This window comes from Sturnus vulgaris, chromosome 1, assembly GCF_052056855.1.
Source record: "Sturnus vulgaris isolate bStuVul1 chromosome 1, bStuVul1.hap1, whole genome shotgun sequence".
Classification (NCBI taxonomy): Eukaryota; Metazoa; Chordata; class Aves; order Passeriformes; family Sturnidae; genus Sturnus; species Sturnus vulgaris.
In genome coordinates this window covers 65513821-65536803 of record NC_142243.1, presented here as the reverse complement: position 1 = coordinate 65536803, position 22983 = coordinate 65513821, and the positions used below count along the sequence as shown (strand labels likewise).

At 38.9% G+C, this 22983-nt stretch overlaps 1 long non-coding RNA gene across 2 annotated transcripts in view; it reads right to left on the bottom strand.

The window, feature by feature from the left end:
* Positions 1-3081: 3081 nt before the first annotated feature.
* The window catches only part of LOC148225266 (uncharacterized), an 88281-nt gene continuing 68379 nt past the window's right edge, over positions 3082-22983 (bottom strand). For both annotated transcript variants that reach the window (XR_015799537.1, XR_015799616.1), the window contains 2 exons: positions 5364-5494; positions 3082-4363 (listed from right to left, as the gene is read on the bottom strand). This is a non-coding gene — a long non-coding RNA (uncharacterized LOC148225266). The remainder of the gene's footprint in view (positions 4364-5363; positions 5495-22983) is intronic.

Below are 22983 nucleotides of genomic sequence, written 5' to 3'. Positions count from 1 at the left end.
GCACTCCTGTTTGAATTAATATATATATATCATCAGAGTCTCAGTTATCAAATATGAGCAGTCACTGGAACAGCTGAACACCATAATTTCTCCGTCTGATTCAAGCAGAAGAGCACATTTTCCTATTAAGTGTGGCTTTAGGCCCTAACTAATCTGCACTAGCATAAAACTTCGATTTAGATGCGGTGACAAGAAGATAAGTGCTCTGACCCTTTAGAGTTTTGGAAGACAGGACTAAGTCAGGTTAGTCACTACTCAGGTGCACTAGCTTCCCTTCTGTCTCAACTTGGAATAATAGCCTCTCTGTTTTCCTTCATTAGAGAGAACCTTGTCTTCTCACCCTGAAAAGCAATTCCTTCCCTTTGGTGTAAAAAGGGTAGCACCTCTGCAGTCATGGTAACTTGCCAGCCTAGTCTCACTTGACTTACGTTTTATGTAAAAAGTTCTTTACCCTTCTGTTAGGACAGGTCCTCCACTCCCATTTTAGTTAGTGCTAAGGATCAAAATTTATCTAGGTATGCTCAGGTCTACAACAATTTTTCTAATTCTAGTTCAATGGCTCAGAGATACTAGCAAAGATAAATTTGAATTTTCTCTAGAAATCACTGAATTGAGAATGATTCTAACATTTTTTTCTGTGCTTCTCAGTGGCTGAATCAAAGAAAACACTCTTGTCTGGACCAATCGCAATTTTTGTGTATCTCCTTACAGAACAGATATCATTATTGCTGTGACACCTATGCTAGACATTTTCTGTAGTATACTCAGTTGAAAATGGCCTAAAAACTGATTTTTTTTTTAAGATTAGTTTCATTTAAGAACTCTCGAGAAATATTAATATCCTTGGTAAAGGACAAAGTGGTGAGCTGCAAACCTAAGTAACCCTCTAGGGATTGGAGTACCTACCTGTTTTCCTTGCTAGCAAATCTGTGCACTTTTCAAACTGAAGGTTACATTAACATTACACAGAGAAAGTCAATTAATTTAACAAATTATCAATTTGTGGAATTTCTTGAACATGCAGTAACATGTACACAAAGCAGCTCTTTGTGATCCCACAGATGTCCTGTCCTCAGTGCACAGCTTCATTAATCATATGCTACGCATGTTATTGTCTAAATTGTAATGCCATTTGAGATACAGAAAACACTGGAAAAGAAGTGTTGCTTACCCTTTGCACACTAGTAGAGATTTCAAATAAGCAGAGAGTTAAAAAGACTATCAAGTTAGTGCTGTGAATATTTAATTTTATTCTTAAAACTACTTCAAAGCCTCAAAAAAATATTTTATGTTATTATGTATATTTCTAGAGCAAAAGTGAGCATACTCAGCACTACATATACAGTTCATGCAAGAAAGGCTGAAATCTGTAGTTACACCTCAGGAAGGAAAAGGTGTGCCCCTAGGTTTGGGTTATGCCTCTGGGAAATCAAGGAAATGCTACTAAGGTTCATGTGGTTCTGCTACAGTGATGCTGCACATGATCTCTACTCGTGGTGCAACATAGACACAGGCAGTGGACTGAATTTGCCTCCTGCCTAAACACTGAGTGAAACTCAGCCAGGGCAGAAGTATTCCATCACACAGATTTTTACCACATCTCTGTTCTCATGGCCACTGCTGGCTGCTGGCTGTGGTCTCCATTTTCTTGCTCTAGACAAACATAAGCAAATGGCTATATATAAAAGTCATTTCTGATCTATACTGTGAGAGAGTCTTGGTAATTTGATAAGAATTGTGTAGACCCTTTTGGCCTAATTCAAGGGTATCTGTTGCTTGAGGCTAGGACCTTCTGTGTAGTGCCAAGCTAGATGTCAGCACTTGAACAGCAGAGAGACTGTGACTTAAAATGTTTCCATTCCAACTACATCCCTAGCAGTCATCAGTCACTTGACCTGAATATTTCAATATGGACTGTTATCTAATGTATCCTGTCAGAAATTCCCCATACAGCTTTTCTCAAATGTAATTCACGTGCACCAGGATTCACAGATTCCATAATTTCTTTGCCTAGCTTCCTATACTGATTTAATAATGGACACAAGTTGACAAACATAGGAAGGATCACATTTTTATCTCTAAAAAAGGTGATGAGCCGTTTACTGTTAGAAAGACAGATAAAATTCAGAGAAGAGGACAGCATGTTGAGCATTTCCTCAACTTATGTAAATTCTCCAAATAGCATCTAGCATTATAAATGGATTCCTTGTAAAATAGCAAAAAACCCAAAAAACCAAAATCAAATAAACTAATGAAATTAGGATCTTAGCAAACAAAAATCCTAAGCAAAACTAAGAAAAGTATGCAAAAGAAGGGGTTAAAGAGAGAGAAGTCACAGATGTGGACAGAACACCTCTCATTCAATGCAGCCATAAAATTAGTATTACATATACCCCTAGGGAAGGAATGCTACAATTAGGATCCTTGATCTGGAAAGGCCTACTTGTTACTTCAATCAAGATGAAAAGTGAGATGAGAAAGGAAAAAAATGTTGCTTGAAATCAACAGTTTTGTTGGGTTAGAGGCTGAGGGAAAGTCATTCAGCCACTTCAGGCTAAGTGGTGGAAGTGAATCTGCACTGTCAGTTCAACCCTCACTTCAGCCTGATGCCTGAAGAAGCTGGCACAAATTCACCAATATTCTCTGCTGCTGATATTCTGGCTTCTGTTCTGTACAGAGTGTGAGCAACCACAGAGTGCAACTGGAGATCATGCCCCTGTAATCTTCCTAATAATTCATGCAATGCCTGAAAACGGAGAGGGAGGGAGTTAAAATGGACTTCCTGCAAATGACTCCCAGCATGCAAATTGGAGTCATGTTGTTGTTGAAGAAGTGCTGGCATACCCTTTAGTCCTACAAGGCATTCAGAAAAACACAAATGAAGCCCCTGGAGGAAAGCCAGTAGACATGCAGAGGTACTTTTTTGTAGATTCTAGTAGCGTTCTGTGCCTAAAACATGAAACATCAGGCAATTTTAACACTCCAGATGCAGAAGAGGGGATGGTGCATATCACAAGGACTACAAATCCATGGACATGTCTATGGATGCTATCTTTAACCTGTTGGTGGAGGAGAAGAAACAAGCCTTAAAAACATGTTGCCTGTATGACCTGTGTAGATCACAGCAATCCATAAATCTACACATTTCTTCTTTTTCAGAGACTGTTGTTGGAATTAGATCTGAAAACTTTGTTTTCACAACTTTTTTGCCAAAGAAATCCACACATGGGCTTATTTGGCTGCTTGCTAAAATTAGAACAGATATTGTATCATGAGGTGAAATTAATTAATGTGAACTGTTTTGTTACTGAATATTCAGATCACAGTGAACTTTCATTTTAAAATGTGTAAGATTTTGGATATGAAGTCTTTTTTTCAAAAGTCTAAAATCTACAAGTTAGATAATCCAGAACAAAAATGTGTCACATCAGGTCAACATAATTTAGGGGCGTTGAATTTTTGACCACTGATCAAATTATGTGTCTTTCACACAATTGTGAAAGAGTTTTATTTGACTTTTTTATGGTCCTGTATGAAATTTTGAAGAAGTCTCTGTAAAGAAGACAAAGCTGAAACTTGTTTCCAGTGGTTTTACATTCCTCTCATTTTCTCTGTTCTTTTTCCACAAAGTAACACTACTTGAGAAATTATATATGAGACAGTGAATACAAAATACTTAATTCTGTAGAGCGCATTCTTTCCATGGATTATGTGACAAAATGTCTGAATAAAAAGTACATATAAAACAGACACAATGCTTTTCTCTCTTTTTTTTTTTTTTAAATCAGCATTTCAAAAATTTTAGAACAATAAAGTAAGAATGACTTTTTACACATGGCACTTCATAATTTTATATTTTTAATTTTACCCGGTGAATTGAATGAAATCCTCTAAAAATTTTACTAACATTCCTTTAATTTTTAAAGTTAATTTGATAATTTCTATTTGTGTGAGTCCCTAAATTATGTTTCAGGTATCATTTTAGCCACATGGAACTCAGGAAATTAATTTTCACATATTTAAAGACTCAAACGTGCATACAAAGCACAACAAACCAGCCTGGAGCAGTAAACACAGCACCATGCCCGCCTTGTAATTGCAGATTTTTTCTAATGGATTCAGGATTGGAGATAAAATAGTACAGAGTTACAGCTAGTGGGGTGAGAGAAACCAAACACAAATCCCCCAAACCCCTCCATCAAAACCTTTAGAGCTTTAGGTAAATGGGGATCCATTAAGAATGTTTCTGAATTAAATCCTACAGGGAAGAAAATGTTAGGCATTGCTTTGCAATTTGCCAGATGTTTCCAGGTTATTTTTCTCTTTCCATCAGAGTCAAGTTAATCATGTTCAATAGGCCACCCTGCAAGGAAAAGTAAAAGTAACTTCCTTAGACAGCTGCTTTGCATAAAATGTTTGCTTTCAAGGAATATTGTGCAGCCTGGAGATACTGGAAAGTAATAGAATAAAAAGGAGGAGGGAAAATCTGCTCACACATCACCACTCTACTGAGTATCTCCACATCTCTCCAAAATGAAACAAGCTTTGTTTTAATGTTAGGGGAGGCTAAATCAATATTCATTGATGACATTAAAAAAAACAACTTCATCCACTGTGAAATACTGTCAACCCATCTTCTTTTATGACTCTAACTAAGAGTTAGAGTAGGGATACTGTATGAAGAGGCCTTAACATGTAAATAATGACTAAATGATACGACAGTTCAGAAACATGATTTGCAATCTATGGAGAAAAATGTAGTGTGACAGTGGCTTAGCTCAGAGTGCAGATCTGCTTGCTAACTGACTTCTATATTTTTAAATGAGTACATTATCCATCCTCCGTCTACTTGAAAAAATATTTCCAGGCCTTTGATTACACATGCAGAGATTTGAGACAACTCAGCTGGCAAACACATTTCTATCTGGGAAATTCCCCACATACATCAATATAAAAAATGCAGACGTAATTCTAGTGTTGAAAACTTCCTCAGTTTTTTATTGCATAATTATTGTTTTTAAAGAATCTGATTTTAAAAGAGCCTTACCAAAACTATGATTTTACAAAATAATGGGGTTTAAATTAGCCATAGGGAATCCCCAGTGCAGCTGAGAATCTTTGTGCTCACCATCATCTACTTTTCTAGGTTCTCAGGCTATCTTTTGAAAGTTGACATTATTATATGATTTTCATGACTTTATCTACTGAGTGCAGATTTTATGATCACAGATGTAATATTGAACTCTGACTTATAATTACCAAAGAAGGTTTACTGCATGTGCAATAATTGCCATGTGCAAGCAAACACACACATACATAATTCTAAAGAGGCACATGAGGCACACATGCATAAATATACTTACACGTATATACTTGGAGGGGGGAGGTGGTAGCATTAGTCAGTGGACATACAACACATTGGATCCAATTGCATCTCTGAATTTAATTACTATCTCTCCTGTAGACAGTGTTGAATATGATCCCACGACCCTGACTTAAAAGAAGAAATAATGTTGTTAATACAGAGAATGCTGAACAAAATGTGCTGACATACATTAAGTCAGTAATGCATGAAATACAGAATTGGTAGAGGTCTCAGTGGATACAGCTGGGTGGTAATTTTGCATTAATATTGCATTAATTATTAATTAATTATAAAATTTTCTGCCTTACCACACCTAGGAGCAGCAATCAACCACCAAAGGGTGCAGCACCCGGGGGAACATCAGGGACAAATCTTCGGACGGGAAATCAATTTTCAGCCCTTGCCACTAGTTTTGTGTTCATTTAAATTTTCCTGGTTTCTAGTTTTTAATCCTAATGAAGTGACTCCTGTGTGTGTGAGAGAGAGAGAGTATAGAAACCTTCTGGTCTTCCTTGTGGCACGAACATGGAAAAATCTGGGCACATCCCCATGATCCAGCTGGAGTTGAAGGTGTTTTCAGTCTTCATATACTTAGGAACCTTGGAACTTTTTCCAATAGAAGTGTAGGTCAGTAGGAGTGAATATAAACCTCCTCATTACTTTCTGCAGATCTCTTCTAGAAGAATTGCATGAACGAGCATTTGAAAATGACTGTGCTTTTTCCCTTTAATCACACACTCACCACGATTTACTTACTCCCTGGCAGGGACTCCAAGCTGTCTGCCTCCATAAATCAGCAGTAGTTGCCTTAGCCTTCTCCCAGAGGGTTCAGGTTGAGGTGCATGCAGGTTAGGATAATTCATGGGAAACATGACAGCCCCCTTAAGGATTTTTTTATGACTTGATAAATGCACAGATGTGCCAAGGTTTTTGTAGGTGAATGATACTTGGATGTTTGCTGCTGAAAGATTATGCTTTGATATACATGTCCAGTCTCTAAAAAAAGTGTATTTTTCAGGGTATATTAACAAATGAAGCTCTTGCTTAAGACCACTGTTGTATGTTTTAGCCTCTTTAATCTTAAAAGTAACATATGGACTAAAGCCCAGCATCAGTCAAACTGACGTGGGAACAGACCAGACATTTAAAAATATAGTCCATAAGCATGTTTTCTCATGTTTTGTTTAATCTGATTGAAATTATATTGTGTTGGGAGAAGAACACTAGGAGCCCTAGCACCTCAGTGGCACTAAGATCTGAGTGGCTCTGAAAATGTGAGGTAGAAGCCCTTGCATTTGGCAGAGCTACAGGGACAGATTTGCAAATGAGCAACCTGAGGAGCCCGTGTTGTTGCCCCCCACTCCACAGGCTTCACACACACTCGTGCACACAGCATGTTCCCAAACTTGCCCCTTACATCAGGAGCTACTGAAAAGGGACAAGGGAGAGCCAGGACACATTTGTCTCTGGGCTATGAGGAGAGAGGCTGTGTCACAGACATCCTGCCAGGCAACCTGTGCTGCATGAGGCTCAGCTGTAATATGCAGACTCATCCAGGTTTGACTGCAGTAAAACCCCTAATTCACAGCTAGGCTAATTTTAACCTGGAGGTTGCTCAGACACCAGCTTTGCAGCAGCATGGACCACTGCCCTGCACCTTGCCTCTTCCCTTGGCACCCTGGCTTCCCTGGAAAGATGGGAGCCCCACAATGTTCCTGCTGGCATTTTAGTTTGGCACATGTACCCACAGGTCAGCAGAGACACAGGCGCTATTTCTTTTCAGGAACAATGGATGTAGTGAAAGAAGCAAAAAGACTCAAAAAAGGAGAGGTAAGGATATTGATTTGCTAAAGAAAAGTGTTACTCAGAGCCTGAGCTGGGATAATAGAACCGCAGGATACGTCCTTACACAAGGAGCAGCTATTCATGGCCCTCCTTGAGATGTATAGATTTAATGGCAGCTGTATCGCCTTCTAAAACTGCCTTGTGCTATGAGATATGGTGTGTACAGTAAAAATAGCACTCTCTGCACAGCAGGTTTCTATTATGGGATTAACCAATTGTGCCCACGTTGTAAAAACCTGCTAACGACTAGCAAAGGCAAATCTCCCCAAAGCAACCGAGCAATGAAAGAAAGTCACAAACAAAAGACTAATGACCTAAAAGTAAAATTCAAACCTGAAGACACCACAGAAAATATTGCTTAAAAAGCTAATGGTACAAAACTGTGTGAATTGTGCAACTAAACCCAACTAACAGCATCCATTGTTTGTTCCCCCATGTCCTATGCTACTACTTCTGTTAATGTATATGAGATTGTAACATGCAGGGGGAAAGATTGCATGCAAAGTGTGTTTATTTATGAATTCCATATTTAATGATTCTTCAGCTAAACCAGAAAGAGGCATGGATGATTCTGACTGTACTGGGAAGGTTATGCTAACAGCACTATATAGTCCCCTACCAGTCCCTACAGTGACTGAAGTTTTATGCAGCCCATTTAGAATAGATAACCCTGAAAGAAATTAATTTTGTTCACTTCTAGAGTTGACCAGGTCATCCATTTAATTAAACTTCAGCAAGTATAAAAAAAACTTGCTTTCAGTTCAAATGGTCTCATATTATATCCTTTTTTTTAGCATATGGTACCAGGCACATTGCCAGCCCTATATGGAAGGAGAAATTCAGCAATATGTTGCAATAAAGTTCTCTCCTGGCTCCTCAGTCAAAACTTACTTTCACCTAAAATATTCTTTCTTGCCCTTTCTTATTTCTAGGATCTCAGCATAAAGTCATCAACATTCATGCTGTAAGATTAGATTTAATGTGTTTCTAAAGCCTCCCATTAACCTTTCAGAAAGTCTGACATTTCCTGATTCACCAGACAACTAAGTCTTTTTCTATGGGGGTAGACAGTCTCTTCTCAAATCACTTGCATGTGTCAATAATGACTCCTTTCTTTCCCCACAAGCTGGAGGAGAGTGGGGCCCCAGCTTCCTTGACTGAAGGGGGTTGCTTTTGCAACAGCCTGTGCACAAGCAAAGGCAGGGATGGAGAAATAATGTTAAGCAGCTTCACAATCAAAAGCTTCTGCAGATAGCCTCAAACCCAGACATAGGTGGATTGGGTAGTAGATAATGCTTTATTAAGGTACTGACAGAAATGTAGTCTTTCAGGATGCTTATGAGCCTGAGGAAAAGCCACTATTATTCTTGAGTTTCCATTCCTGCTGAGCCAGCACCTGTTTGCACTTTTCCCTCATTCTGGTCAAGCAAAGATTCTCACTTAGCATGTAATAAAATGTTGCTTTATTTCCCCTGTAAGCCAAACACATTGACATCATTGGGTGTGTGCCTGGTTTATGGCCTAAGGATTTGGCCTTTTATACATACACAATTATCTAGATCACTTTTCCCCCCTTCACTCCACACCCTCCACTCCCCTCCCACCCCCAGACTCATGTCAAAACAACAAGTTTCTCAGGTATATTTTTAAAGTTAATATATGTGAGTGTCATGTGCTTGCAGATCTATTTGATTTCCTTGAGATATCAGGGTGAGAGAAATCCTTTACTTTTTAGCCATTAGTTTGTTTTATGAAATTAGAAATGCATGGCTTTGATGATCTGGTCAACTTATTTGTCTCCTGCAACTACAAATTTAAAATAACCTAGATACCATGGAAGTTCTTATCTGAGTTTGCATTTGTTGTATAGAATGATGTATCATTTGACAATGAAGTGCCCATTGTATAATATTTTTGAGGAAGGACAAAGAAAAATTTAGTCTTATGTCATTGATTTTGTGTTTCCTTCCCACAGTCCAAGATGGCTCTCAAAAACATAAATGCTTATGATTTTTCCCCCAGATGTGAAGTACGAGATATACTATCAGGAATTTAATGCCACAAAAGCTGAAAAAAATAATATCTTTTAAACTTGTTTGGAGGCCGCACACAGCTTTTTTATGCAGCTCATACGTTGGTTATTGCAAAGAGGAATCCCCTCCTTCTTTCCCCAATGTCAACTCTAAATAAAGCAATTGAGAAGAAGTGCTGTTTTCTCTGTTTTGTATGCATTTATATACATCTATATGTCAATGTAATTATACAATGGTCTACACCTATACCTATCAATATTGATATCTATATTGATATGTGTTTATATATATATTTATAGATACAAATATTTTTATATATATATATATATATATATGTATAGGCCTATGTAGCTATATATTAAGAGCTCACAATAGGTATCACTACCAATGTGTATTCATAGATGTTGGTATCTATACAAACTGATAGGTACTGATCCTTTTTTTGATCTGCATATTGATATCAATAGGCATGAATGCCTATTGACTTGAAAACTAGTACTGTCTATGGATTTGAATATCTATTGATAGGTATTGATACCTATTGACATCAATCCCTTTTGGTAATATCAAGGCCTTAATACTTAACAATACCTATATTAATGGGCACGGATATCTGTTATATTTGTATATAATATTTGTATCTATGATATTAATACCTATCACTAATCACTGATAATACCTCTCAATAAACATTGGTACATTTTTCTGTCAATAGGCCTTGATACCTACCAACATAGATCCCTTTTTAGATCAATGATAGGCCTCGATTCTATTGGTTTGGATACCTATTGGTGGGTACTGATATGAGTAGGTATTGACACAAATTGATATGTCCAAATATCCATACTTGTTAATAGGCATCAATACCTATTCAGTTTGATATCTATCTATAGTGGTGGGTATCTATGTCTGTTGTTTTGGAGAGTGATTTGGATCTCAATATGCACTATTAAATATCAAGAACAATAACCTTTGATAATGTTTATCAAGAAGATTCAAAACAGTGATCAGTTGAGGTTTATCAATATCAAGGTAACAATATCTATTTATATTTGTAGCCACTGGTACTCATTGATACCTTCTGGTGTTGTAAACAATGATTACATATCAATACCCATGTATTTGGGTATCTATCAACAGGCAGCAGTATAAATGGGTATGGCTACCTATCATTCACTACCTGTCAATATCAATAGTTGTGATAGTCACCTATGCCAGCCATTATTGATAGCTTTTTTCAACAATACCTAGCTGTATTTATAAGCATAATTGTCTAACACCTATAAATTTTATATTGATTTTGATATCAATAAGCATCAATGCCTACCAATATCAATATATCTTGATATCAATAGTGATCAACAGATAATCAACACCTATCAATTTTGATACCTATCAATGATAGGTAATGATAAGGACAGAGAAATTGAAATTGAAATTGACATCTATCCATATCAATGGGCATTGTTACATATCCATACTTACTGGTTTCAATGCTGATTTCAGAATCTCTGTATATCAGTAGCTATCAGTATTGATATCTACTGATTTGGCATCTATTGGTAACCTAAGGCATACATACCTGCAAACACCAGTAGAGCTACTCTTCATCATGCCGTAAAAGCTCCTTAAATTCTCTAAAATTTGAAATGTGTCTTTATTCATCCCATACTAACTCTTATGTTCAATCAATTTGTCTGACAAAGAGAAACTCCACACTTCAGGAACTCCTTCTGAGAAGTTCTGTCTGCAGTGAAGCCCTGATTTACACAAGGGTCAAAATATACTTCTTGGCAATGCTGTGCTGATAAGCCTTGATACAACAAGGAGGCCAGGGAATAGTCTCAGCTGTCAACAAGGACATCTTCCATTGGGTATTTTGATAATGTAATAATGTGTTGGAATAAAATGGCCTGATGGCCTGGCTCATATAGTGAAGGATAAATTATTGATATGGACTACATTGCTAAGACATCTTCATGTAAAGACTTATGTGACAAATGCCTCCATGGAGATAACTCATGCATAAGTAGCATATATTTTCATTATTGATTTACTAAAAGGATATTATTGCTACTGCAAATGCAGGGAAAATGTCTCTATGGGTCAAATTCCATTTTAATGTTACCGCAAGGAAGGTAACAAACACACAAGGGATTTTTTTTAACCTTCTCATCCAGCCCGTAAGAAGAACTCTAGTTTAACTGGTGGTTTAACTTTTCTAAAACCATACCCTAATATGTTGTGAGCTGCACTAAGTGTCTCAAGAAGAGAATAATAAACAGAAAAGAGACTACTCCAAACAACTTAAGCCTTAACAAGCTGGTGAATCATGAATGATGCTAAACCTTTCTTTGCCAGTGAGCATTTTGATTAAAACAGAAGAGAAATACAGAAGGCAAACACCAGATGATGCATCACATGTAGGTGCTGAGCCTGTACTGCAGGTGGAAAGTTAAATGCTCCTTGCTAGTTTGGAAGCTCTCCCAACCTGATTGCAAGGGCCCAGCCCCACTGTCCTCCAGCAAAGGAGAGGGACAGACCCAGAGACTGCAGTCAGGTTCAGCCAGGTATCCAGACCATGAGTCACCTCCCTGGGGACGGACTGGGACATCAGCCCATGGCTGGGCCTCTGTCAATGGAACCTGAGGCCAGGTAAGGCTGTGGGGAGATGAAAACTGGTGGTGTTGCAGCACCACTTCGTCAGGGACTGATGGAGGGTTGGAATGGGGTTCTGAGCCGTGGACAGGGTGGGAACACTCCCAGAGGGCTGGGTAGAGATTGTCAACAGTGGTGGTGCCCTTGGGACCATGACAGCAAAGCAGCACTGCTAAAATTGTGTAGCTGGGCATATACCTGATGTGTATTGTACCAGGGTTCCCCTACCAGACTGCAGCAGAGTGTAATATATCACTTCGGAGAACACTTGCACACTTTTCTACCCATTCCTACAGAACTTAAACAATACTAAAATAACGTCAAAAGAGGACCTCCCAAGCATTTTGGATGCATGGTAAGACAAGTTAAGGGTGGGAATTCTGAAAACTTATCTGAGAAAGGATTATGTGCCAGCAGGAGCAGAATCAGTGATGAGACTATACAAAATCCCCAGTTGTGTACACATGACACTGCTGGAAAGGAATCTGAGCTATACAGCTTGTTTCCTTTCAGATCATGAAGTTTTCCAGCCCTGGAGAGGTTTGGTTTCTGAAATCCTAATTCTGGACCATTATGGTTAAAACAGAGTAGGATAATCCAAGATGATGTAAGGTATATAGAATACATTCAAATTTCAAAGTGACACAGACATGAGGGAAATAAATGCCACCATATTTAAAATATATTTAAGCTCCCAACTGCCAAATCTAAGTCTAAACATATGATTTTGAAATCCAAACTATATAATCACATTTGAAAATTCTATGATCAGTATAAACTATTTATTAACTGTTCATTACCAAATAAAGCAAATCATTATTTAAAAAGTGCTTATCTACCTAGAATAAGCCATCTAGATTTTGGTTCTGTTTTCACCCCAATGATAATATACTACAATGCATTAAAAGATTTAAGTAAAACTTTAAGAAACTTATTTTTCCATGTACCTAGGCCAATAGTTTTCTACCTTTGGAGGGGCCACTTCTAAGGCTTAAGAATAAGTAGTCAAGAAAAGATGACCTATTTCTAGAAGTTTTATATTTGCTATACAGAAGATGTACACTTCACAGAAATACAAAACTAGTAATATGGGTGTAGGGAGAGTTCTTGCCAATAAATTATTGTACTGTTCTCTAACATTTCCACATAGAAACAGCTGTATTTTTTCTCCTAGGAAAATTTCAGGGGAAATACGGGGACATTTTTGTTGCTGTTCAAGTGACCAGTTACTTTGTCCATGCTAGCTAACACTAGCATCATCCATCATCTCTGATTACCTTTATCAGACCCAGTCATTTTTGTGGTCAGATGCTCAGCACAACCAGTCTGTGCTGCTACCAGTGAGTCTGGGTTTTACACCAGGACCTTGTGATCTGGGTGCTGAAGAAGGCAACCCAGGTGGAAGTGTAGGTAAGCAAGAGTCATGACTCCAGGGAGCCACAGGGCGTTGGCATCGTGGTCTAGATGACACCTTCCTCTTCAAAGTCCATTTCTCCCTCTTTCTCATGGCGAGAGCAAGTGTGTTCTGTAAAAGCCAGGGCCACAGGGGATGTGAACGACCCAGAGCCGGGATGCCTTAACAGCAACATCTCCTAAGCAGCTGTGCCAAAATCACTGAGAGTGCAGAGGCAGACTTGAATAGGTAATCCATACTTTCTCTACATGGAAATGAGTATAGGCTAGTCAATAAATTGACTTTTTCTTAGTAAGTGATTTAAAACCAGGGAGTGAAGGTTGGCACATGAACTCCTGCAGGAGTTTAAGCTACTACTACTACTGCTACAAAAATTCTCCAGTCAAGCATTTGAAGAGATTTTTTCAGCAATTTTTGTATTAGAGAATGAAATAAAAATGAGAACTATTATTATTATTTATTATTATTATTAATAATAGTAGTAATGATAATAATAAAAAATAATAATAATAATAATTTGTGTAGCTGGCAGGTGATTACTCCTTTTCACTTGAAAATACAAGTGACTGAAGGTGAGAGGACGCTATAGGGCAGAAAGATATTGGAGGAAGAAGACAGCAGGCTATGCTGTCAAGGGCGATATCAGCAGACCCTCTTGTCATTCTGCTTCACTGAGGCAGGTTAGGGGAATGCATGCCTTTCAACTCTAGCTCTGCAGCTGTGTGTTAGATATAGTAACACATATTCACACCTCATATGTTCTTGGAGTTTTATCTTATTTTAAATATATATATTTTTAGTTGCCTTTTTAAAATTTTTTTTGGATTTTTGTTAGTTTGTTTGTTATTTTTTTTCAAGAAAATAAAGGAATATATTTCCTTGCCAACAATCAATACACTATGGAATAGCAAATTAAACTCTAAAGCCTCTTAGGTCTAGATTAATTCTAGCTAATTTTAGGTACATAAATATAACACGCTTTATGTACAATGTCAGTTTGGGTACCCTCTGTTGTCAAGACAGAGAGACAGGATACCTCCAGAGGACATTTAAGCATTAAAGTGGCTCGAGATCACTCTCAGAAAGTGCCTGTCTGTGTCAAATAGCAGCAGAAGGCAAGTGGACAAGCCATAATCTGAATTTAGGTGCCTTAATTATATGTTTGGAGTTGGTTGAGTTGATTCCAGATTTATTTAAGCAGGAAAATGAATAGAGGACTTGTGAATGAAAAGTACAAGGACAACAAATCAGTAGAACAGTCAGCTTTTCTTTCTAGTCTCCAAAGGTCAGTTCAAAGACACAGAGAGGAATAAATAAAAATAATATTTTAAAAGGCTCAAGAAAAATCATTTATAAAATTCCTTCGAGCTAAGACATTTAACATAACAGTCAGAGAAAATCAGTTCTTGTTTCTTTGCTTCCCTGCTTTGTATGAGTCCTCAAAAGGACATTTGAAGTTTCAAAAATAATATTTTTTTAATATTAGGTGGATGATTAAAGACACTGCTAGTGGAATCAGAATTTTTCTCTCTTTCTAACATAATGCAAATGTTTATTTTACAAAAATCACCTTTGGCATGATGGAAATCTCACTGAAAGTAATGGTAATTGTTCAAGTTAGACCCTAATATTCCATGTATTTCCATAGCTTTTCATTTAATTATGCTTCTTTTGAAGCTCTGTTATTAAAGAAAATAAGTGCTACCTTTCAAACACAGCTGGAGTAGTGGCAAGGGACAGGGGTTCTCTGTAGCATTAATTTTTAATGTATTTTCGCTCTTAAGATTGACCTTCCATTTATAAGATAAAAGTACATTTGAGACAAGGAGTCTCCCTGAGTTATTAATAGCTTATTTAATTATTCTTCTTTCCTTGGTAGTAATACTTCAGAAGGCATTCAGAGAAGCTGCATGAACACACTGCACAGTACTCAGAACGTGCAGACATTTGTTTTATTTGCCCATTTCCCTTGATTTACCAACCTATTTTAAATGCAATTGCCAAACTCGATTGATGCCTTTCATTTCATGGTATAGAGGTGAAAAGATTACAGATTATCCTCTGAGGGTGGAAGTGGCAGAAATTACCCAGGGTCACATTTCCAAAGTGAAATTTAAAAGCAGCAGAGCTCCTCCCTTGGAGCTACTTTCTCCTATTTGGGATGTTTTTGGAGGCGCCCAGCACTTGTGCCAGAACAGCAGCACTCTGACTTCTGCTGCTGCCAAAGAAGAAGCTTGTGAGCACAGTCAGACCTCAAGACCCAGCTTTCCAAGGATGTCTGGTCCGGTGCTGAGCAAGGCAGGGAGGAGGTGGTGGTGCCACCTGCAGAGCCCTGGAGCTGTCGGCAGCTCTGGGACAATAACAGCACATTCTCATGCTGCCAGTGATCATGAAAGACAATTGTACTGAGCAGGGCCAGACCACTTCCACCACAGCCTCAGGTGGAGGTTTGTATGGTACAAAGTGAGGGGTGGAAGTGAAAAAAAGCTGTTCTGGGTACTGCTGTGGAAAGCAAATAAATTTGCACTATGATATTTTCATTTACCAAGAGAAACAGATGGGGGTGGGTGAACAAGCCAAAACCAGCTTTAATTATTACTCCTTTGAAAAGGAATGTGCATAGGGACTCATGCTGCAGTAATCTGGAATCAAGCTGGCAGTAATACCTCTGTCTTTAAAAGATCCCCTAGTACTTGTTCCAACAGCTCAGTATATTTTGCTTTTAAACTCCTCCACCTACAGCCCAATACAGTTCCATTACACTCAGGCTCCTAAATCCATAGAAGGATTTTAGAAGTATACAGCTGAATATGTTGCAGACATTATCTGTGGGGGCACTCAGGCAAAGAAGATTTAACACTGAAAATTGTTTTCAAGACTTCACAAAGACTTTCCTTGTATCTGGACAGGCAGAGTCATTACCATTGTGGAAGGTCACTTTCAGAGTAGTGAGAAAGTTTCACAAGGATAGATCTGTGCATAACAGCAGATTATTACTTTCTCTAAATGAACTTGTTTAATCCAATGGAAAGAGAAGCCAAATTGGTTCAAATTAAAGTTGGCTGAAAATACTTCTACTTACTGTACAAACCTAATATTTTCTTGACTGCTGTTTAGGAGAGATATCACACTGTGATACCTAATGAAGCTCAGATGCAAATTATTGAAATAACATAGAACAATCAGGTGGGAATTGAGAATTCAGATTCATTCTGTGTTTGCTGAGAAGTCATTATTAAAGAAAAAAAAATCATTCATTTCCACTGAGTTACTTGGAGACATTAAACACCACACGACAGAGATTATTCATATTTCACTAGCATCTAGAACAGCCAGCCTCTCTAGCAGGAAATAGTCTCCCTGTGGATGTATCTAAACAAAAGTGACCTTGAGGCACCTTGAGATGAAATGCCCTAACAGAAGGCAAAAAGCTAGAAAGCCATTAAACAAAAGTTGATCAAGTCAAACTTTCCAAATTCCAGTCTAGTGGCCCAAGTCACAAGACTGACTCTCCTCCATGCTATGACTAGAAACTCAGGCTGAATCACACAGATTATACAACCTTTCCTCTTGATGTTGAGCAGTAATTTCAACTTTCCTTGTGTTGTTTTTTTTTTTGTCTTTGTGCTCTGATGGGTGTGTGCATGGATTTGTTAGCCTCTCTTCACCGAGGCTGCTTCCCCTTTCAGCTGCTCGCCTCCCAGTTGGTTTTTTAAATCATATATTTCAACATTAACCTTGTGCTGGTTGCCTGCAGGCAAAGCCAGACTGGGAAGATTGCCCAAGGGAAGGCAGCATGGTCTCTTCTTCCAAGAAGCTGAGTAACATCTAGTTTCATAGCTTTCAGTGAAGGAGACCTTGCATATTCCCAAACTGCTCCACCCCTGGCAGGATCAACCCATATACAGTGTGCTGCTCCTGCTGCCTGAGGTCAAGGCTGGTAATCTATTATTTTGTTGAAATTTGAGCACAAGAGATGCAAGAAGCTAACAGTGAGAGATTTGTAATTTATATCCCACTCTCAACTCACTGCAATAAAAACAGGCCAACAGTGCAGAAGAGTTTTGAGACTTGAAAATGAAAACTGGGCACTGGGATTTATTTTTCTATGGTGGTTTTAAGAGACCAAAAAGAGTCTGCAATAGGTGTAGGCCAAATACTGAGTCTGTGTCTACTCAAGTTTTGATTACAGTGAGAATGGGCCTGGATAAAAACCACAGGAGGACTTCAGGATCTGGCCCCATGTAGGGTGTTTAGGGGAGACTGGTTGTCAGCAATTGGGTCAAGCCAACAACTTCTGTCTACTTAAAATAAAGTCATTATTCTCAAACCCACAGCAGTGCCTGCTCCTGATGACTGCTGCAGTCACTGATTGAAACCAGAATTAGCCAAAGTCTTTCTTGGTCCCTGCTTCTAATTTAACTTCCCAGCCTTGTTATTTCTGGCTGTAAATGTTTTTATTTTTTGACTCTGAGAGAGAGTTCAAAGTTTTTAACTGATTGTACCCAAGTTAGTTTTCTAGCCAGGAGCCTGTACTGCTTCTTGAACTTGAAAATAATTGGTCCAGTCAGGGATTTCTTCATTATTGAGGAACACTGGATAAAATGCTCTGTAGGCGTTTCAGGGGTAATCATAGTCTAACCTGTCCCAGGATACTTAATCTGTTAGATCATATTTAATATTTTTATCATGATAGCATCTGGAGGCCCCAGCAGGACCCCCAGTGAGAGAGAAATTTTAGAAATGCAGATGTTTACATGGTCTCTTTCCCAAAAGCTAACAATCTAAAAGAAGCCTATAAAAGGCATATTTAGAGAAAAACAATAGACCTGATAAAGCCGTCACTGTAGCGCATAGTCTTATTTGCTCATACTAAACTTACTTTTGTCATCTGACCAGCAATATCCAGCTTGTGTCTAATCAACTAGCAAAGAAATGGATATTTCTGTGCAAAACTCACAAGAAATCTTGCAACATCACTTTTTTGCTATACTTTTGGATAGCTGCAGTTATTCCCTGCTAAAATTATTAGTACTCTAAATGAATGAGATCACCTACTGAATAAAAGCACAGCCAAGCCACACTCATAACATGATCTCATGCAGGCTTGTCTTCAAGAATGCCCCCCTGAGAGTTTTCAACAATTGTTCATCCAATTGTTGTATGTAACCTCTGTTCAGAAAGGAAATGTGGCTGACAAAATCAACTAAAAAAAGAACCCACTGGTGCCAAAAAAAATATTAAAAAGTGTTTGTGCCTGGGTATTTTAATATATATTCTTTTCTCATCACCAAAAAAGAATCCATTCATTTTAAACAAATCTACATAATGCTAATTTTTCACATACAAGGGCCATTCATTTATTTCAGAGGGGGCTCATGAGACTAAGCCTTAAATAAGTTATGCATGAGTGTCTCCATGCCCTAGAGCCAAATATAGCAAAAAATTCTCCCGTCTTATGGCATCCATATAGTGCAGGACTGTCTGCACAGCTCCAACACCAATAATGTTTTTGTCTCATCTACAAGGCAAGAAATCACTGTTTTTCAGAAAAGAATGGAGACACCAGGAGAAGAAAACATCCACCAGATGAAGAGCATTTTGGTTCTAAACAAGGCAGATGATTCCTTGTCAGATTTTTATAATTCATCTTCCACTTGTGAAAAGTCCCCCATCTGCATACATGTCCTAAAATACAGAGGGCTATAAGGGACTTGTTGAGAGGAAGTGTGCACTGGAGAGGGCACTTGAACCAGGTCACCAAATCCCCAGACTAGCCTCATAATCACGAGCTCATCCTTCTTCCCAAATCTCTGCCAAGGAGATCACCAGGAACTCAGACATTACACAACAGTGACTTTCTGTCTCTTTGAAGAAGAACTTTGATCCTTGCAAGCAGACATTTTCTACCCAAGACAGCTCATTGCATTAGTCTGTCCCCTTGCCAGCTCTGTGCAGAGGCTAAAGAGAAACTTTGCTGCACAAGACAGAGTGAAACATGAAGACGTGGTTCAAATGGAAAGCATAAGTGGTCAGAAAAAAGAAAAGAAAATATGGGGAAAAGGGAAAAAGAAGAAAACAGGGGATGGATGAGAGCCAAAAAGAAAGAAACAGACACTAGTTTTGTGGCATGGGTTTTGAAAGCCTTTCTGTGAGAGCTAAGTGTATGGTATTATTGACATTTAGCAGTCAGAAATGACACTACAGTTGGTAAGCAGACAGACATGGTACCATTCAAAATATCTCATGGATTTTTAGCAAGTCTGCTTAATGATCTTTTATTGTCTGAGTCACAGATCCCATTGACAAACTAGTATGAACAGTCAGTGCTAGTGTGAGCCACCAGCATGTTTGCACAAAATACCACCAATGATACTGCACCTCTGAAGCATAGAGATGAGTTTTTCATTTTGTTAAATGGTTTTCTAGACAAAAATAGTCTCCCCATACTCCCTCCAATTCAGATTTTCAGGATATCACAGGTTTTCTGACACTGTCACTGGCATACTGGCATTTTGAAGATCATTTTTTGTTTTTATTTTGTTTACTGAGGGATAATGCCAACCAAGTGTGCTCACACTTTTTTAATGTTTCTTCTTGTTAGAAGTTACCTGACAGCCATTCAGAGCATATGACTACTCTCAAAACTTAAGAACCATGTAAAGGGACAGGTACAAAACAGTGACACAGGATGACCACAGTGCTGCAAGTCTCCAGTCATGTTTGATTGCCAGGGACACATGGCAGAAGGGTAAACAGGTATGCTTGGTCTGCTAAACCAAGCAAGGGGATCTAACAGAGATAATGAATGGGGCTAGGTGCTTTTTATTCTCTAACAGATGGTATAAAAAACCTTCTTGTATGCAATTTCAGCATTTCTGTGCGTGTGAGAGAGAAAAAGTCTGAATTTATATTTAACTTCTCTTGAGCAGGACTGGCTGTCATTTTCACTTCTTTTTCCTCACTGGAAAGGCTGGGCCTGATTCTCAGCTGATGTAATCTGGCACTGTGCCACCCAAAGCAATGAAAGTGCACGGGCATAGGGGAAAGACAACAGTTTGGCCAGAGACCCTTGTGAAAGCTCTGCTTTTAAGTGCTACCACAGACTGACATCCATGCAAAGCAAACAGGATGTCCAATTTTAAATCTCAAACAAGCCACATCCTGTAAACTGCATTCTACTCAGCTGACCCAGGAGATAAAATGGTTGGGACTGATCCACAGCCATGATAAGGCTGGTTTGCTTAAAGTTACAGCTGAAAATCCCTCCTGAATGGAACTTTATTCTATTCCACCTGCCCCACACCCCACCTCAGGCAGGCAACAAATTAAAACAGGAGATCAGAAGTGAGACTGTTGTCCCAGCATAGCTCAGATGTTCCTGGTGGTTGTGTGCAGGACATTGCCAGCCCCAGAGTAATCATCAGTCTTACCCTTCGCTGAACCTGATCTTCAGACAGATAAAAAATAAGGGGTTTTCCTTCTGGGGAAAAAAAAAATCAATTAATTGCAAACGGATTTAAGAAGATCACAGAGACCTGCCAGCTCATAGATGTTGAAAGAAGCAGTTTGTTGGTCTTTCACTGCTATTCCACTCTTCATTCACAGCACATCTGTACATCTTTTACATCCTTTTATATCTCTGTAAAAGAGACTTTTAAAACTCATCCAGGTAGTCTGAAGCAATCCTGGCTAACAAACACACAAAAGCTATTTGGGAACATTTGTTGCTTTCAGGTTTATAAACCTTTATCAGTGATGCCATAGTACTATAAGGACTGACTTTAGTCCTTAATTTTCATTCACCACAATATTTGCAAGTGTGTCCATGTGAGAAGCTGCTAATCAGGGTCCACAAAGGCCAAATAACTTTGATTCTATACATGTGTGTGGCTGTGCCTTGTGGCCTAAAAGCCATATACTTTAATGCTATAGGTTAATAGAAACTTTGCATATTTATTATATTAGGGGAAGAAAAGCTGGCATTATCCAAACATGACTAAAAGTGAACAAGAAGCACTTTTTGGACTATTCTCCTAGACATAATTTTATCACAGCATTCTTAGCACATACTTTGTTCTTCATTTACTTGCAAGACTGGCAGTACAGGCTAAAGACTTCTGCTGTATTCTAGTTTAGTCTGAAAGCCATCCGCCCAGCAATGAGGAGGCTGGAAGAAAACTCTTGGTTTCTGACTGCCCTCCACTATTCCCTTCAATGAAGGTACAGTCCTACGGGAATGATGGCAGAACAATCCACCAGAGACTGCTGACATCCATAAGACAGGCAGAAAAAGCAGGATAGGGAGGATGCAGGAACAGGCTGAATTTGCTGAAGTCACGTATTTGATCATAGCCAACCAAAGTCCTCGGAGCAGATGCCAGTCCCCAAGAGTGACCCCACAGCATTACCTGTAAGTATATTTTAATAGTACAGTAAATCGAGACTTATCTGGGGCAGGTAAAGGTGGCCTTAGAGCAAAGTCCTGCTGCTGGATTAGTCCTGCACCAGTATGGATTTCAGCATGTTGGCTGATGGTTCATCACGCTGCATTACTTTGTGTAGTGCTCTATGAATTCATTTGTGGCAGCCTGTGGGAGAATATGCCTGTTCTTCCTAGGCCCTTGTGTGCAAGTGCTCTCAGCTTGCCAGCACAGTAAATTAAACTGCTGGTGGAAAGACACAGATCCCACTCTAGAAGATGAACTCTTCCAGCTGTTAATGTAAGTCAGATTTTGGGACACAGAGCAAAAGGGAAAAAAAGAGGGAGATGAAGGGTATGAGACTTGGTGGAAGGAATTTTGGCAGTGGGCTTTGCCCTGACAAGCAGCAGGGTGCCTTGCTAAGGAGATCACGCAGGCTGCATGCAGGCCTGGAGTCGTGGAGACAGCTGATGAGAATTTAGGCTTTGCCAGACAATAGCATTGTAGTACACACACTGAGAAAAACCCATCAGATATGAGTGGAAAAGTAACCTTCTGGAGAATTCCCTCATGGAGATGTTACTGAGCCTTCCCACAGCGTGCTTGCATGTGTGCAGACACATGGACAGAGATTCCTCTTGCTATGAACGATGGCACTGAGTATCCTATACTGTAGCACATTCCAGAGTGTCCACCACAAAGTATCTCCTGAGCTGCTCCAGCATTCCTGCCTATAAACTACTGGTTCAGTTATTCCCCAGGAAGAGACTCTTAATCCTTAGTGAAGTTAACTACCATGGGAGCACTGGTACTTATGGGACTGCACTAGAGAAGGAGGAATGAACAGAAGGCAAAGGGGGAATTGAGCACAGCCCAAGGATGTGTGCCCAAATTCCATCAAAAAGCATTGATGAGAGGGGACTGTACATTGCTCTCCATAGCTTTTAAGTACACACCATCAAAAGCAACCTAGCCTGCTTTAGGAAAAGCATAGCCAGTAGGTTGAGGGAGTAGATCCTTCCCCTCTGCCCAGTCCTACTGAGATGTATTTGTGGTGCTAGGTCTAGTTCTAGGCTTGAAGAGAGATCTGGACATACTGGAGTGAGTCCAGCAAAAAATACAAAGATAATTAAGGGATTGAAGCATTTTGCACAAGCAAGAGGGGACTGGTACTCTCCAGCCTGGAGAAAAGAAGGCTCAAGAGGGAATTTTATTAAAGTGTATAAATATCTGAGAAGAAAGATA